Below are 11,624 nucleotides of genomic sequence, written 5' to 3'. Positions count from 1 at the left end.
GCGTTAATAACTTCGTATAGCATACATTTATACGAAGTTTATACGATTTTTTTTTAAATGACATTTTTATTAGAAATAGTGAAAAACATGATTTCTGCTTGCCAAAAATCAACTGCATGACACTGTCTTTAGCATGCTTGAAAGCTCTGTCTACTGCAAAAGCAGAAAGTAGCAGCAATGTTCATCTAAAAAAAGTCATGGGAAAAAAAAGCCAGACAAACTGAATTCATACTACAGGTATTATGCAATAATAAGCTTCATCACTTTCTAATGAATTAAATAAAATAACGGAAATTAGAAAAACTGATGAAAAGACAGCCAGGCTGAGAGCTGCATGGAAACTGAGAGCTGCTACAGCAGAACAGAAAGCACAAACCTTGTTCTGCATGGCTATTTATACCAGATAACATCCTTGCACCTTATTGCCCTTCATAATAGCAAACAGATGTCATTGACAGAGGTCTAAATAACTCACCAAGGAATCACCTGATCTGTCTGTGAGCATCTTAAAGTTGTAAAGCAAAGGAGTAAGGCAAATGCAACCTTTACAGCTCCTCAGGCACAACGCAGCATCCCCAAACATGCTTGTCTCTGCCATCCACATCCCAGGAACACAATGAGGATGCAAGCAGAACACCTGGAGATGCGAAAAAGAGCTCCTTGACAGAAAGACAAAGGACCTGAACCTCAATATATATTAATTATATTGATTGATTTTAACAAATACTTGATGTCTGCGTGTTCTTTTTTTACTTAACCATTCCCCAAATAGTGGGAACAGAAGAGGAAAGGACACAGAATGCCACTTCCAAGGAAGGAGAGAACAGGTCCCTATGGCAAGAAAGATACTTATCTGGGTTTCCCCACTGGAATCAGAAGTAATTGCAAATAGTAATTGTGTTTGATTACTGTTGGGGGACCCAATTTCAGGTGCTGAATGAAAGGGCGGAGAAAATGAGCAACTTAACAAATAGTGATTACTTGAGTGTAGTGACAATAAGGTAAAACAGAAGTGCAACATTTGAGTATTTCATGGAAGTTACACAGCACCTTTTTCCAAGATCAAAAATGCGTGTGCATCCTTGCACTCAAATCAAAAGCAAGCACAAAGCAGTCTGAGCTCTTTAACTGAACTTCAGTAGGAAGAACAGCCATTCACCATGGTTAATTCCAAGAAAAAAAATACTGAAGTCTGAGAATACTGCAAGAAAATGCAATTGTGCTTGGTTAAGGGGTTATTTCAAGCCACGAAATGCTGTGATTTAACTGAAATTTAACTATTAATAATCTAGTAGCTACAACATTCTCTAAGGAAAACTAAAGCAAGTAGAAGCTGCAGCCATAACCCAACACCTACCCAACATCCCCTGGAGCTTCCTTTTCGTTTTTCAAGCACCCGGACGACAGCAGAGTGCTTAGCTTAAGGGATGGATTAAGCACAGAGCAAATCTGAGCGGAACTAAAAAAATGCCTTTTGTTTCAACTATAATTTCCTTTCTTAGAAGCTTTCGTTTCATTAGTCGTTATTTCTAGATATTTCTTCAAATATTAAAAGACCTGCTTAAAAGGCACCTTACTTCTTCAGAAATCACTATGTTCCACCATTAAAGAAATCAGGAAGCAACCCACAAGTGAATTCGACAGGCATCACAGCCCAGCACGTTGCAAAATCACCTTCTTTCCTCCCCTCCTTGTCTTTCTTTTTTAATTACGACAGCGTCAGCATACGAGAACACCTCACACTAAAGAACAAACCTTACAGACAAATGAAAAGCTGATTTGAAAGAACCAAATCAAACTCCTAATAACTCCGCCCTGTGGTCACATGGTTAAGACTGAAAAAAATTCTATTATTTTTCAAGGTTAGGCATTTTATTTACACCAGGCAGTGAGCACTACACAGTGCTTCAAACTGTGTACTGCTAACACCCAAAGCCAGACAGTACTCTCAGATATACAGTGCCCTGAACACAGCAGATGAAGGATCACACAGCTTCCCCTTGATCTGATTGATAAAAGAATGCAGAGCTCAGGAGCTGCTACTTACTTTGACAGCAAGAAAAATCAGAGTTTGAATGAATGCTACACGTTGGAGCTGAGGAATTACCATTCGATTATGGTAAACCTCTTATGAGAGCAGCCACCTTAAAAAATCTGAGCAAAAAGGAACGTTTCCAGTGTTAAACTCTGACCATTTGCTTCTGGTAAGTGCAAACCAGCACATTTGTAGTGAATGAACACATACACACACCTGCAGCACACATGGAACAGCCAACAAAGCACAACTGCAAAAATGTAAACTTGTTAACAAGTTCTGTAGTCTCTCATCTAGTCCATAAAACAGTTTATACAACACCAAGTTTAAATTAAAATCATAACAAAAATAGATAGGCAAGGCTGTCACCCTCCCCATCCCGCACTGCTTGAACAACGTGCTCAGATGGTAAGCATCCTGCTGACAGGGACACAAAGGTCTGAGCGCTCACTTTGCACTCCGTGCCGAAACAGGCAGCAACCTGAAAGTCAGCCCTTGAACTCCTTCAGCCACACACAGCCTGTGCACAACTCCGCAGCATCCTTGCTCGCCATCTCCGACTGTGGCAAAGTCACAGCTTTGCCGGTGAAAGAGCATGAAAGAGAAGCTCACATCGTTACTTAATGCCTTCTCTAAACAGCAGGCTAATTAATCAGCAGTATTTTGAAGCTAGAATTGGAGCACAAACCCTCTCCTTACTTCTGTTTGAAAACTCTACCCGCCCAATAGGCTCACAGACAACAACTTCATGGCTGAAGGCTCCAGCACTCCAGTTACCTGCAGAAAGTGGGAGCACACAACCACTCACTCCTGGTCAAGGTGCACAGAGGCTGCACGCCTCGTGTTGTCCTGAGACGTGGGAACACAGACAAGCAGCTGCAACTGCTTTCCTGCTCTAAATTCACACCGTCTGATCTTGCATTAACTCATCTGGCCATCATAAGATCAGATATTTTCAACAAAGATTACACCAATTTGCTTTGGAGCATTTCTTATTTGTTGGAACTCTGTCTGCTGTATTTAAACTGTTGGTTAAGGGTCTTTAGAAACAAAGAGAGGCCAGAAATGAAAAGGAACAAAACACAGTGGGAAGGTCAGTGGATACAACATAAAGCGTGCCTTAAATCAGCACAACACACAACTGAATATATTCCATATTTCTGAAACTAACATGAAACACTTTTGTGTTAAGAAAAAAAAAAAATTCCATAGAAATTGAATTCACAGGGGTGAGAGCTGAGACAGGTTTCTGATTATGAGACTTTACAGATTGAGAACAACACAGAAATGTCAGCCTAGAGACAGGAGTTGTACGTCCACATACAAATACATGTTTACGTACACTTTTAAACTGAGATGCCAGCTGATTCTTAGAGCACTTTTAAAAGAGGATTATCCCCTCAGATTCAAGCAGTTAGGAAGAAAAAATACTTCCAAAGAAGATGAGGTGGGTCGTGTTTGAGGGCAGCCAATCTTGGCAGGAAGCATTCTGGGCTACGATGAGAGTGAAGTACAAGAAACAGAAAGAGCCTTTCCCAGACACGCTAAAGAAACAAGAGGTCACTTACACACACGCACTACAACCACTTCAGGATCCTTGCAGCCAACACGACCACTTGTTATCCACACCACGCGCTGGGAGAGCCAGCACGTCACTGCATGGCTTTAATTGCTGATAAGATTTGGCAGCAGTAACTGCTGTGCACCCACCACCTTTGCTCTGAGGCCGCAGCAGGAGCTGGGGGCAACCCGCCTTCGCTCCCTGCTCACCAGGACACAGCTGCACCCCGGCACTCGGCTCCACCAGCTCTCAGCAGGGAAACCACAGCATCCCATCTCCATTTCTGCCTGGCAGAAGCTTCCCTCTGATTGCCGTGCCTTCTTAGCACCAGAGGGACAGCACGTATCACCAAAGGGCCAGAAGGTTAAGTCAAAGCTCTGAAAGTCTACAAGATGCCTTCGAATCTATAACAGCAAGTTTAGAAAGTACTTTGATATTTTTAGTGCCTTTGACACAGAAGGCTTCACCAAAACAAGTGTGTATCTTGAGAGATGAGAGAAGCTGCTACAGAAAAAAACAAACCAGTTCCTTATTCTCATCTCTTTTTCTTTCTTATTTTTACACGACGTGATTTTGAGCAAAGCCTTCGTGCTTTCATTGCCACAGGAGGGCAGGAGCATGGAATGCAGCTCCCGATTTCTCTGAGCAGAGCAAACAGCGGCAGCACGAGCGCAGGAAGAGCCAAGGCAGAGCGGAACACAGGGAGCCGCAGCCCCAGCAGCAGGGCAAACTGCTCACTAACGAAGGCGTGTGCACCCCATCTGCTTGCTGCAGAGGAGCTGGAATTGGTTCAGAAACATTCCAACAGAGGCATGCCTTCAGATGGGCGATGCAAGCGTGTGATCTGCGCTCAGAAGCGTACCCCGATGGCTTCATGAGAACCGGGCGCACGTACGGCGCGGCTGCGGGATGCGAGCCGTATCCCTGTCACACGCTGTCACTGTCTGTTAAGAGAAACCATTCCAGTCTAATTTGTTTATCCATTAACTCTGATTTCAGGAGAAAGTTCTGGCCTGCACCCAGCAGGTTAATTGGTTCAATACAGAGAATCTTGGTTTAGAAGAAGAAAGCCTGCAGTCGGAGCGTGCGGCTGAAACCCCTCTGCCTGCTGGGATGGGAGCAGGGCTGCTCCCAAGAGCCAGACACAGAACTGCACTTCTGAGAGGGAAGGCAGCAGACAGCCTGAGTGCAGGGAATGGCTCTGATACTTCTGTGAAGACTTCTTTTAGGGATGGGCTGAGAAATTGCTGTTGTAAAGATGTACTTAATAACAGCCTAAAGCACAGAAAATAAATTCGTGGATGAAGTCATGAAAAAAAATAAATAGGTCGTTGTATCTAGTATGTGAATTTCAACTCATGGTTCTAATATTTAAACTTCTGTTTCCTTCCTAACAAGGCCTGCCATACACAATATGCTGTCAAGAAAGCTGCCAAACAATTGTTTGAATATTCCAAAAAGCAAACATGGAGCTCACCACAGCAAAACAAATCCGATAGCCTGAGATCTGCCCCAAGCTGCACTGCACAGGAGTTCAAAGGCGTCGGGGGGGACTTACCAGAACAAAACTCTGCTGCACAACCACAAGTTCCCATGCATCATAATTCGTATTTTTGAGCAATAAATTTCCCTCTTTAGGAAAACCGACCGCCAAACATCTTAAATTCACTGTAATCCATGTGACTGACGGTGTTAAAAAAGTCTCTTTAATAAGAAATGGTTTAGGTTTTGCAAACACTGTGCAATACGCATAGCCATTAGAATGTTTAAATTTATTAGGAAGGTAATTGCCACGGATGAAGTCTGTTAACATTTGAGCTAAGGCTTCCTTTAACCCATTCATCCCTTCAACAAGAAAACTACGCAGATCACTTCAAGCTATGCATAGGATTTTTTCTTGGCTTTAAAGCCTCTGATTGTACCATCACTGGTACAAGGAACCATGAAGACAGAAACCCCACATCCTAACTGCAGTGTCAGAAGCAAGAAACAGCAGGATGGGTTTCCATTACAAGTCCTTCATATTTCGCCACTATCAGCACTTTGCAGGACTACACAGATGGATTCTCCAGTTGACTTCCTCGATTAGGAGATCACTTCTTTGCACTGTTTCTTTTGGTAAGGACCCATGTCAGATCATTGTGTAATTGTGTTTACACATTCAGCCACCTGATGCCTCCAGGAGTTTGCCTGCAGTCATTTTCTCTCTGCTACACTCAGTGACTCCGTGCAACTCAACACTTCTGAACAGAAGTCAGCATTTACAGAATACTGAAGAAGAATCCTCTCTGCATGGTTATCACTTAGAATTAAAAGAAAGGCACAGTTCTGCTTTTCTGCAGCAGCTGACTCAAGGCAGGGGGCAGGGAATACAAGAGCACCATCCAGAAAGCACACAACTACCATTGCAAGTTCAGAAATACAACTGTTCATCAAATGAGGAGAGCAAGGATTATTCACCCACTGCTGAGTTGGGGAGAGAGGAGGGACAGTTTACAGGCTTAGAGTTTTTATTATTACTTTGTTTTAAATGAAGATGAAATAAACTCCAGTATTTCAGGCTGGACCAGGCTCTGAGCAATCTGATGGGGTTGTAGCTGACCCTGCTCCTTACAGGGGAGCTGGATCAGATGACCTTTAAAGGTCACTTCCAACTCAAATGATTCTGTGATAGCAATGCAATAGATACAATATGATAATAAAGCAGGACCGGAGCTCAGAGAAGAATCTGAATGTTCCCACAGCACAGCACACCACTTGGTACCTCCAGCTGCACTGTATGCCAACTATTGACAAATTTACTAAGACTTTCGCTGTGGTGCTATACAAACTTTAAACCATAGCGACATACTGAATCTTCCTCTTTTGTTCAACTATATATGTATGTATATATGCATATACACACATATAAACACACATGTAATAGTTAAAGCAGAGAATATTTGTTTTTGCTTCAAATGTTTTGATACAACACGAATATTTCCACTCGAGACAATGATCAATAAACACAATGAATGCTGTGTACTACAAAACAGATCATAACCAAACTTTCAGCAACAAAAAAAGCACAGCAGCAACCGTCTCATTACCCAGCAGACCAGACAGCTCACGTGCTGTGGCACACAGGCTGCCATCAGTGCCAGGCACTGCAGAGAAGCCTTGCAGAGAGCCAAACCCTGCCTGCCAACGCCGAGACGACAGGACACAGATGAGAGGAAGGAAAAGGAAAAAGTTTGAGTCTCCATGACCACTGCTGCACCTTGCGTATGAATAAATATCAGGCCTCAGTCTTCTTGGCTGCCAGTCAAGTAATTCTTCACAAAAGTAATAAATATGCTTATTTTTGCTTCCTCATCAACACGCGACATCCCGATGGCTTCTTCTGGCCATTTAAGCAGTCATGAACCACCCCTTCAATTTCTTGGTTTATTACTAATTCCTATTAGAATGGAGACAGTGGAAGTGTAGATCTAAACTCACATCTGCATAATACTTCTAAACTTGAAGCAGACAAAGCACGAGCTCTTGGCGGTGTGTTAAAATTGCCGTGTTGCAGTAATGCTGTTTGCAGCACTACGTAGTGACACCTAAGAAGTGGAGCAGATCTGTGGTTTCTTGCAATAATATCACTGCTTCAGAAAACTGCATTTTCTTAACTATAGTTCCAACAAGGTCACTCATCATATCATTACTGCTGCTTCATTATGTGCTAACTGGAAACAAACTAACATCAGAGCCACACACACACACAAGGCACAACCACGTCTGATTTGAACACATCTCACTGCAGTTATCACAAACTACATCACACCAGGTAGCTGTCACTGGTTCACTCTGGCTAGCCAAAGACACAAACAGTAGCATAAAACTCTGCCCTTCCCTACATTTGACACCTAATGCATTAACAACCAGGTGGTAGAGACACAAAGTGAATCTGAACCTTTACAAGATGGTGTTGAACAAGGATAACAACATCTCTAGGCAACTACTGATCAGTAGGAGTTAGGTAAGTGTCACTAATCACTGCCCTGTTTAACAACTCTGTAAGGCAAAGTCATGAGGGAGAGGTGATGGCAATTTGCCACCAGTTCCCAAAACCAGACTCTGGTTGCAGTCACATCACTCTGTCGACACTTTCCAAGGAAATTCGGACTGGTTTTGGTGAAGTTACTCATAAGCCACCGAATGTTTCAGCACCAAAACAACGATGGCACAACATTTTGTATTCCTTACACGTAAAATATTCCCACAGACATCCAGAGGAGTTCTGCAGATAGAACACACGCAAAACCAAGTCTCAAGCAAGCGTGCTTTGTAACCCCAAATACAGTCCGTTTAGAAATAGTTGGTGAAAAGCGGCTCAACTGCTCGAGGTTACGCTTTGTTGGCAGTGGGTTTTTGCCTCCCAGTGCCTGTCCCAGCCTGCGGGCTGCACGAGTGGGAGACCAGAACACGAGCAAGTGAAAACCGCATCTCATCGCAAACGCATTTCGGCATTTAGGAAAGATGCGCTTCGGAACCTCTCTGCAAAGCAATCCCAGCCACAAACAAGATCCAGGCTCCAGAAAGAGCCTATTTTAAACCCCAGCAGTCAAAGCAGAGAGCGAACCGAGACGTGCTGCAGTACTTACGCAGCCATTCTAATGCAAATACGGAAGGTATTAGAAAGGCCATTTGCATTGGTGCCCAGCCCTTCAGCGCAGCACAACGCCAACAGAAGAACAATTAGGATGCATGCCTAACACAAAGCCTCCGACCACAGGGGAGGCAGGTCCGGATACAGTATCTACGGCATCACCGGGCTCCATTCCTCCCCCCCACACACACACCGTTAGGTTCAAGTCCCTCAAGTCTTCTTGGTTTATTTTATACGACCACCTCAACAGCAAAGCAGCACTAACGGAACCAAGAACAAACACGTGTCAGGTTGGTTTAAGAAGTTCTCTGGCCTCTCATAGCAGCGTGTGCCTGCACCAACCCACAGCCCCTCACCACACCACTATCAGCGCGGCCACCGTCTGTCACACTCCGTATTTCTCCTGTACAGCAACACAGACCAAGGGCTTCAGCTGCACAGAGCTTCGAACATGCCAACATCAACCACGTGCTACTGAACTATTAGAAAAGAAATCAACACTGCACAATTACAAAGCGTATCCATTACCTAGAGGTTAAGGATGGAAAAATTTGTAGTAATTAAAGTCCCCTTTCTACCAGGGGATCATTGTTTCACTGTACCCAAACTGCCTTTACTGAACAAAACTTTGTGTCAGGCAACGCTCAGATTTAATAGCACATTATTTGCATTTCACAATACAGTCAAGCCCAAGCAATGCAGCAAAAACAAAAGCCAAACAAATTAAGGTCAATGGCTAATACTGCAAACATTACTTTCTTGCTATACGTTTTATCTGGGTGGGTTTTGTAACATACCAGAACTACTGTATCAAACAAACTAAAATATGTCAGCAGTAGGATTTTAGTGTAAACAAGGGCTCTTCTTATCTCCACAATCTAGCTACAACTGGCTGCTTAATCTTCACTGCTGTGTCCTCCCCAGCCCTCTCTCATACAAACAAACCCACCAGGGAAAAAAAAAGAAAAGAAAAAAAAAGGCAGAAATATCTCCGCCAATATGCAGAGCTGCATTCAATACAAATAAACAAGAGATATTACAGCAACAGAGGAGAACACGAAGCACTTCCATTAAAAGAGTATCTAAAAAGCTCTGCCATAAAAAAATACGTAGATATATATAAATATATATAATAATAAAAAGCAAGGAATGAGCCTCGGAGCACTGTGAGTGGAAGGGAAAGCTGAGCAGTGGGGCTAGCCACGGGCTGGGGGGCTGCCTGAGCACCAGCCCTCACCGGCGGAACTTCAGCCCACCCGAAGCCCACTGGGGAGCTCACAGTGATCCCCGAGTGCTGGAGGCAGAGCTGGGCCCAGGAGCACAGCACAGTGCCTGAGCTGAGGGCGAGCTGCAGGGCAGAGCGGGGCGAGGCAGCTCCTGTCCTCCGTGCACACTGCAATATAGGAGTTTTCTTCTTCAGACACCACTGGAAGAAAAAAGTGGCTTGTGTTTAGCACCTACCCAAATTCCGTACAGCGACGCGATAGAAACACGTGAAATCGTTTCGTTCAGTTTCATCTCCTCATCGCCCAGCAAAATCCTCCCAAAAGGGAGTGCAGTTATTTCCACAGCTTCCTCAGCCTTGTCAAGTGCAGATCACTCCGATCCCTCGCAGCAGAACAAACAGGGGATACTTTTACACAATTAACATGCACGAGCATTACGTATGCATCAAAGCACATGCATCCACCTATTTCACTGGCACTACACGGCACTGGGAGCAGCTGGCCACGGTGACAAGCAACGATCACTATGCAGAAACACACATTTCTAGAAAGCCACAGCCAAGGAACAATGAATCCAAGGCTTTCCTAAAAGGAACACACACAGGAATCTTCAGAGGAAATCATTTCTGTGTATGAACTAGGAGCACGTGAAGAGAAAACATCCATGGGCTGAAGGAATCCCCCGTGCCACGCACAATTCCTTGAGCAGAATGCGCTGTCAGGGCGATCTCTGTGTCACACAACAAAGAACGTCCCCTCCTGCATCTCCCGCCCCAGACGAGGCACACGGGGAAGGGAAGCTCCCAGCAGACTCTGCCTGCATCGCCCCAGGATCACTCTGTGTTTCCAGAAAGAGCAGAAGAGGGACACAGCAGAAGGCAGCATCCTCACTGGGGATGTGTTCCTCAAAGGCTGCGGATACAAGGAGAGCTTTGTCTGGAAGCATCGTGCTGTGCTACAAGGTTAGATAACAAATTAGTTCTGCCTGATGTACACGTTTTGCCTTGCCACACGTACTCAAGTGCTGATGGCCGGCAAATATTAGCCTAAAATTTAAAAGGTAACCAGCCTCACGTTACGAAAATAGCCTTCCACTCTCCTTACCCAGAACAAAGAATAATCGCACAGAAAACCAAAATAGTCAAGCTCAAATCATTCAAAAGGAACTAAGAGGATAAGGGTACCACTAAATTTAAAACGTATGCACAACAGCGTATTAATAAATTCATAGCATACAGCAAATCTTCCCCAAAACCAGCCTAGGATTATATCGAGATCACCATACAACATATGTCTGAGATACGGCTGTAAATAAGTGTGACTTAATTTGAACACTTCCTACTTTAAGATCTCGATTTTATAAATAGAAGCACCCAATAATGCCTAGTGATTTAAAAGAAAACAGTTCAGAAGGCAAAAAGAAAACAGTAAGTAGAAAGTCAAACGTGAAAACAAGTAGACAGGGGAAAACCGAGAGCCTGAATCTAATTATTAAAGGCAACAGTCCAAAAAACGAAGACTGAGTGCCGCAGCAATGACACCACACATAATCACAACTCCTTATCAGCAACGCTCTGCCTTAGAAGTGCCTTTGTGTACGCACATGTGCACGCTGCACACCACGCAGAGCTTCCACAGCCCCATCCCAAACACATCCATCAAAAAATCACCGCTGACACTCCGGCATTCGGTGACGGCTTTGTCACACGCCGCGATTTTCGTTTCATTCCCACACCTACTGCTCCATCAGCAGCACTCGGCGGAACTTCAGCCCAGCGGATCTCCGCACCGCACCGCCGGGCGCTGCCACGGCCCTTCGCCTTCCCCGAGGCTCCCGCAGCTCCGCGCCCGCGTCGCACAGAGCCGCCGGGCAAAAACGCGCTCCGAACGCCGCGGAAAGCCGTCGGCGCGCCCTCGGTGCCAGCCGTACGTAGTGCGCTGTGCGCGCCGCCCGGCCAGACGGGAGGGCGAGGACTTCAGAGGGACGCCGGCCGGCCGGAGCCGCCACGAGCAACAGCCGAGCGCGTGAAGCACGAGGAGAACCCCGCGCCCGTCCTGGGGCGGCACCCGGCCCGAAGCCCCGAGTTCCTCCCTGCCCGCAGCCCCCGGTACCGAGCAGGAGCAGAGGTGAGGCTGCGGAGCTTGGCTTCCTCCTTTCTTTCTTCT

At 45.1% G+C, this 11,624-nt stretch overlaps 1 protein-coding gene across 2 annotated transcripts in view; it reads right to left on the bottom strand.

Moving 5' to 3' along the window:
- SHOC2 (SHOC2 leucine rich repeat scaffold protein) overlaps positions 1 to 11,596 on the bottom strand; it is a 58,554-nt gene extending 46,958 nt beyond the window's left edge. The window contains exon 1 of one of the 2 annotated variants that reach the window (XM_010714705.3): positions 11,571 to 11,596. The gene's annotated coding sequence lies outside the window, so the exon portion shown is untranslated. Of the gene's footprint in view, positions 1 to 9,693; positions 10,117 to 11,570 lie in introns of those variants that run through there. The other variant, XM_019617815.2, reaches the window with a different exon arrangement.
- Between the last annotated feature and the right edge of the window lie 28 nt (positions 11,597 to 11,624).

Source organism: Meleagris gallopavo, chromosome 8 (assembly GCF_000146605.3).
Source record: "Meleagris gallopavo isolate NT-WF06-2002-E0010 breed Aviagen turkey brand Nicholas breeding stock chromosome 8, Turkey_5.1, whole genome shotgun sequence".
Taxonomy (NCBI): Eukaryota; Metazoa; Chordata; class Aves; order Galliformes; family Phasianidae; genus Meleagris; species Meleagris gallopavo.
This window is presented reverse-complemented; position numbering and strand designations above follow the sequence as displayed.